Genomic DNA, 7,437 nt, shown 5'->3' on the forward strand with positions numbered 1-7,437 from the left:
TTATGTATACGCTGAATGCATTTTAAACACATTTACCATGCTGCTGGAACTGTGGGAAGGAAATACGTTGTATATTCTGTTCATTCATAATGACAGAAAATATAAATGAATGATAATGTAAGTTGATGGGCGGCTCCAGCAGAGGCTCGAGCAGCCTGGCGGTAGATTGATGTGACTTTTGAATATGCATTTATTAAAAAAACAAACATACTGAAAAGAAACCAGAATGTGTTACGATTTTAACTGTGGATGTCCAAACTTTTGGATGTTTCTCAGTGAGAAACACTGAGTCACGATCGCAGAATAGAAAAGGAGAGTCGATCTGTAACTAAAGCAAAACGATGATCAGAGACCTGCGTCTAAGAGACTTTCGGATGCTGTGGTCGGGGAACAAGCAACAATGTGCCACGGCTGCTGGAAACAACTGCTTATCAGAGGAGTGACACAGCGAGGCAGAGAGCCCTACTGTGCGAGACAACAGAGGCCCTCAGAGGGACTGCCGTCACAGCCATATGACAGGCTAACAACAAGGACTGTAACTCAGTCTCTGCCCTGGAGGTGGCATTTAACAAGCATCAAGCCCAGACACAATTTTGGGGGCTTGTGTGACTCAGCTTCACAGCAGAGGGCTGGGCCCTGCCCAGGATGTCCAAGAAAGATCTATGCAAAGCGGGTTGAGGGGGCAGAACAGCGAGAGGCTGTCATGCCCGTGCCGCAGCGACAGGGGCTCCAAGCCCTCTGACGGCAAGAAAAGGAGCCCATGTCCATGTGGATGTGTGAGCCCATGCTGAGTGTGGCGACACCACCTACTGTGTAGCAGGAGAAAGACGACTCATCCTCAGATGTAGCTGTATATTTTCAAAAGAATTCGGTAAAACTTTCTATGAATGTCATGTCTACAAGAATCTATGAACACATTCATAAAACATTATAAAGCATCCATAAGGCATTATAACCATGGCTATAAATACTTATATGACATAACACATTATAAGCATGTTTATACTGTATTATGAATGTTTTAGAAACCCTCTTTATAATATACTACAGTTATCTTCATAACTGTCAATATCGCCGGGGCGGAGACCGGGGAAGCAGGATATAAGCCGTGGAGTCAGATTTATTTGGGTCGAAAACACTCGGAAACATGAAACGACATCCCATACCATTAATGACCGGACTGGGGAAACATACTTTAATGCGGCCTTAAATACACAGGACTAATTAACAACAATGAGAAACAGCTGGTAACACGGGGATTCCACACGAGGTAGCGAGGGGGTGTGGCACACAGGGGGATCGGACAAGCCGGGCACGACAATAATGCAGTATAATGCATCTTTAATTCTTATACTGACGATTAAAATGCATTATGAAGGCATCTATAATGAATTATAGATGACAGCGTCAAGTAAAGAGTTACCAAGGATTCCCTTTACGACTTGGACAACCAACATACAAAGTATGATTTTTTTTGGGAGACCCTCCCCCCCCAACCTCAGAAAATTATCATGTGTGGGATCAGTACAAAACCCCTGAAACCTTTGTATGAATACAGGGGGGCTCCAAAATGCAACATCCAGAGATGGGTGAAGGCAAGAGCTGCTGGAGGCCGGAGTGCAGGCATCTCTGTGACGTTAACGGTTAAATGCACACTTTAAGGGGAACAGCACTTATGCTGTGCCAGTGTTCCGTGTCACGATGCTGCCGCAACAGGCATCCATCATGATCACGGCCTGATGGTTTTGAATCACGCCCTCTGATTTGGCACCTGTCATCTTAGGTTCACCCATCAGTTCCATTATATAACACTCACCGATGCTGTGCTTACGTTCCAAGGTTACTCACCAAAGAAGTGCATGCACAAAAAAAACACCATGCAGTGTCTCACTGCCTTTTAAGACCACCTTGATTACACCTTGGGTCTGTGTCACGAAGCAAAATGCATTCGCTGGCTTGACGGATTTAAGGTACTCCAGTTCCAGTGGACTTCATTCTTAAATCCGGCAAGTTATCTTACTGACCCAAAAGTCCAGCTTTGTGATGCAGGCCCCTTTATATTCTGTCGCAGCCCTGGGAGGCCATGTGAACTCCAAACATTCAGAGCAGAAGTGGAACTCAAATCTACTGAGACACTCCTGCAAAATGCACTATTCCGTAATTCTAATTATTCCTAATTATCTCTGCAGATGCTTGCGTATGACTAATCATCACTTAGAAAAGGTATGTTAGTTTGTGCCTGGGTTTTGCTTGTGAGCAGTGGTGGTTTAATGGTTAGGAAAGTGCACTTGTAATTGAAAGATTGCTGGTTCAAATCCCTAACCAGCAAATTACCGCCCCCAAGCACTGCTCCCTGGGTGCTGAATTAACTCCCCTTTCTATGTCACATAGGGTTAAATGCATGGAGCACATTTCCTTTCTGTATGCTGTGGTGTGTCAGCACTGATCACCTAATTCTAAGTTATGGTTTTACTTGTGAAGAAGCCTGCATGTCTAGCTGTCCCCAGTGACGACATCAAAACCGAGAACCAGGAAGGTACCGGATGGCTCAATATCAGCCCGGGTGGTCCTTAACCAAGATGACCCATTGTCCGACATACTTTAAATTCATAAAGGGAATAAAGTCTCCCGTTTGTCCAGCCCACAACGACCTTGTGAAGCAGTGACACAGGGAGGCAGCCACAGTGTAATGTTTGTTAGCGTATGGGGACACCGTTAGCAGCACACGGCCCCCGCTATGTCTTTTGTGCCGCGTGACTGCACCGCTACGCAATGGGACCTCTGCGGGGGGGCGCCTCACCTGGCATGCAGACTGCCGCCATCGCTCTGGGAGACCTCAGCACCTTCATTACCTCCCTGTGGGTCTGTCTGAGAGTTCCTCATGCAAAACCCTGGCCTCCTCTATAACGCACTCTGTCGCATTCCCAGTGTGGCTGACGTCTGACGTATGACACCTCCCGGGACACCTGAAATGGAAAAATGCCTTTACATTCCAAGCTATTCCCATAGACTGTGTTTTTTTTTCTGGCTGACTCAGACTCCACTGTCTCCTTTCCCCAGGGTGAGTGCGGCAAGGTATTTCATCTCATTACTTAAAGCAGCGGGGACAACCAAGAGCACGGCGAAGCTCATCACCCCATAAAGATCGGAGTGGGCTGGGGGTTAGGGATTAAAAGGTATCAACACAAGTCATCAGAAATCCACGCAAGCATTTGAAGCCTGTGAACCCAGGCCTGGGTGACTGCCCCCTGCTTATCGCAACCCCCTGCCAAGAAAGAGTTCTCAAGAAATTTAAAATAATCTCTCAGTAATCAGTTACTAAAATTAACAAGTCTGGCTTTTGGTTAATCATTACCCTACAAAGTCAATGTTTTGACAAATTGGAAACACTGAGTCTTTGTAATCATGAACACCCCTTTTTAAAATACGTCCAAGACAGTCTGCAGCAGTGTTAATTTAAATAATCTTCTTTAATGAAAAGTTGTGTTCTGGCCCTTTAAAGCACAAGGTTCACGCATGTCCATTTGTAACGGCAGAATATGTGTCCTTTCAGCTGATTTATGGTGAAGGATGCTGGGGAGTTATTACAGTTGTATATCATTTTTACCAGTCCGTGCGGGCCATTATTTCATTAATAATTCCCAAATACCACCACAGTGCCCTTTCAGTGTGAAGAGTCAGTAATGAATGGTCATTAACCATGACTGACTCGTAGAATCCGTGCTGTGTGTGAGGAATCAGATAGCAGGGTATGGACTCCTTTGAGTGACTCTGGCAAGAAAGTGCATGGAATTTCATGATTCCCGGAACAACCAGCGCACAGAAGGCTGCTGCAGCATGTACAGTCAGTTCAGAAAACTGCAAACTGCTCCAGGTGAGCAGAGCAGACCTTGCTCAGATATGTGAAAGAGCAAAACATTGTGTCAGAGGGTTTCAAACTGAACTCAGCTTAAGGAAAGGTAATTAATCGATCCTCATCCAAAGGACTGTCTGTGGGTGAAGCCCTCCATCTCTCAGCGAACGTTATCACTGCAGAACATTCCACCCCTAATTGGTTGTACTGCCCACATGACAGGAAAGATATTCATAGGCACATATGAAACAGTGAGAGTGGATTATTTTTTCCCTTTCGTATTTAGGCTCTACATAGCCTAATGTAAGCAGGACATTTTTTCGGGGATGATTCGTTCAATTATTTACTCCAGTGATGAATTCCAGATGGCTGCACTGTGACACGTCGGCAGAGCAGCCCCACTGTAGACCGAAGCTTCACGGCACTGTGGAGAGCTGGGATCTGTAGATATGTATAAGGAGATGACACTAATGTTAAGTAACTCCCTGTGTGCACACAGGCATCAAATGACACAAGGCACGAGGCCAAATAGTGCGTGGGCAACTTTCTCGCGACTACAGCTATTAAAGGGAACTGCTGACGCATACAGCGGACTCGTCATAGGCGGTAGTAAGAATGATGCCTGAGGGGAAGATTTTTCAGCCTGCTAAAAATTCAAGCCCTCGACCAGTTGTATCGTGCACCCAGCGATCCGCACCCAGCGATCCGCACCCAGTCAGCCCACAAATGACTGGCTCATTATTCGCCGCCTGCTGTCATGACTACAGAATTATGAGAGTCACCTAAAAGATCCAGACTTTCTACAATGTGCTGCAGCTGTTGTCTGCTGACAGTCCAGGTTCGTCAATAGTTTACTCTCTACAAAAACAACAAAGGACATTGTACAAGAACTTAACCATATTTGGACAGGAGGTGGACAAGCGGCTGTTCTAAGTCCAGATAACGGACATATACACAACTGAGAAACAACCTCTGCTGAACTGATTCAGTAAATATCTACCTGATTTAAGTGTAAAATGCTATATGCTAAAATCTATATAATTTGTGTTGGATAAAAGCTACATTTTTTAAAAGCCAGGATAAGAATAAAGATGTCAGTTAGTGCGTTTTGTAGAAAGTAGCTGAAACTTGTTTTCTTCATGGTAACCTTTTTGGCATTCGGCCCAAACTAAGCCCCACGACACCCTGCAAAGCCTTTAAAGACATGTTTTTAAGAATTTTTTCCGATAACACTTTACTTAAGTGTTTACCTTCATAATGCTGTATGAAGCATCCTTAATTCTTATACTGACCATTGTAATGCATCATAGATGTTTCTATAGTCAGGGGTGGAAAGTTCAGGTCCAGAAAGTAAAAATCCAGACCAAGATGTTGCTTCAACCAATCAGCTGAGTACTCAGTGACTGAGAATCTTTAAACTCATGTGGTTGGTTGAAACAAAACCTTGGTCTGGATTTTTGCTCTCTTGTGCTGAACGTCCCACCTCTGTCTATAGTGCATTATAGATGAGAGCTTCATAAAGCATTCATAATGCATAATAAACATGACACTATAATGTGTCATGCATTTTGGTAAATATTTATCGCTATGTTTATAATGCTTTATGAATGCATTGTTATTTGTTATGAATGTGTTTATAAATTACTAATAACATGGCCTGAAGTAAAGTGTTACCATTTTCCCTTATTCCCAGCTTCTAGTTCTAATTGATGTTTTTCCCTTTTATAATCGAAACCACAGCAGAACACCACCAGAATCACTTGGATGACGAATGCATACTAATTAATTTTTACAACCAGCAAAGCATGAGAAGCATTGAGACAGGTCTCCAAATGCAGCCACCTCAAAGCAGCATGCAACCATGGTCGCCTTCAATGACCCGCTAAGGTTGCACCCTCAACACAAACACTGGCCCATGACAGAATCTGACTATGTGCTTCTTTAATGCCAGAGAAGGTAGTGAAATGGCAGAATTAAACAAAGACGTCTGAAACTCAAGGTACCTGCAATGCAGCGAGCGTTCAACCATGGTGTCCTGCAAAAGCAATCAATGTTGTTTCACTTGGAGATGGCAGCAGCAAATTCCAGACAAGTACATAAAGTTACTATTTTCAGATCCACTGGATATTTAAAGAAACGCGTTTAAAGAAACAAGATCCACCTGCTACCGTGATCGCCTGCTTCACGCTTGTAATTACTGAATGGGAACGTGTATAGAAGCAGTGAGTGAGCCATAGTAAGGCAAAAGGTTTGGCAGTGTAGGTATTTCAGTAGCCTACTTCAGAAATCCTCCAAGACTCACTGGTCACTGGGCTTATTCTCTTTGCAAGTTTGCAGTGTTTTACAGTTCAGTCTATAACCCAGTTATGTCTTCATTTTAATAATTATTTCTTCTTCCTTTGGCCAAGCAGTGTGCCCTGTCACCGCTGTTTGGTCAACATTATATACACGTGTGTGTGTGCACTTGTGGGGAAGCCAGGAAGGCTTGGCAACGACATGCATGGGACAGTAGTTTTATGTGGGATTCCCTTTTCCAGGTCAGGTGGGAATAAGGAGGCGACGGAGCGATGAAAAAGAGCCTTCCCAAATCAGCCAACGTCAAATTACAGTTTTGGCGGGGGAGCACTGCATGCAGGCACACTGCTGTATGAATGTTTGGGTCTGATCTGAAAGGAAAGGTCTTTGGTCTGGTGTTATGGGATAAACAAACACAGAAGACATTAATATACACATATAAACACTAGGAACGACAGACAGGTGGAAGAGTACAAACATTTATCACTACATGACTGTCCTCCTGCTCCTTTTCACAACACAGACATGACAAAAAGTGACACGGATGTAAAGACATATAAGACATATATATATATGAGAACTATGACCAATTTTAGAATTTCCAATTTCCTACAAACCAAAAATCCTGTGAGCAGGGCAGTGACTGAGCATAAACGCTATTTATGGAGCTCTTCCGGCAGAGGTTTCTGTCATGGTTTGGCAAGCTTAGTGCTGGACTCCCCAGCCCAGATGCTCTGCCAGATCAGTGACGCAGCCTAGCAGACGCACCTCAGGACATTCACATCTGTCCCCTCCCCCAATAACCTTTCACCTAGCAGTTTCTAAGGAAACACTCAAGTCCTAAATAAGGCACAGCATGTCTTGCTAACTCTAGAAAAAAAATGTACATACATACACAGTACACCTTTAACATGAAGGCACGTGTTTTCCAAATAGAAAATAAAACAGAATAAAAATATTAAACAAACATTAGATCCATTCATTTTATCTGACACCTTTATCCAATACTGCTTACCGTAGAGGGAAGAGTTTATGGGTGCTTTCTGGGATTTGAACCCACAACCTTCGCATTGTTGGTGCAAAACTCAGCATGTTTTTACAGCAGCTTCAAACTGATAGGATATTAAAGTGCATCATCTGTCTTTCATCCACTGATCCAATGCAGGGGGACTGCTCCAGGCAGCAGAAGGCAGGGTAAACCTTTGATGGCATCCAGTACATCAACAGGGCATCTACACATTCATACACTCAATTTGGACAAACTAACAACTTCTCATACATTCGCTACC

This window comes from Brienomyrus brachyistius, chromosome 14 (genome assembly GCF_023856365.1).
Source record: "Brienomyrus brachyistius isolate T26 chromosome 14, BBRACH_0.4, whole genome shotgun sequence".
Lineage (NCBI taxonomy): Eukaryota > Metazoa > Chordata > Actinopteri > Osteoglossiformes > Mormyridae > Brienomyrus > Brienomyrus brachyistius.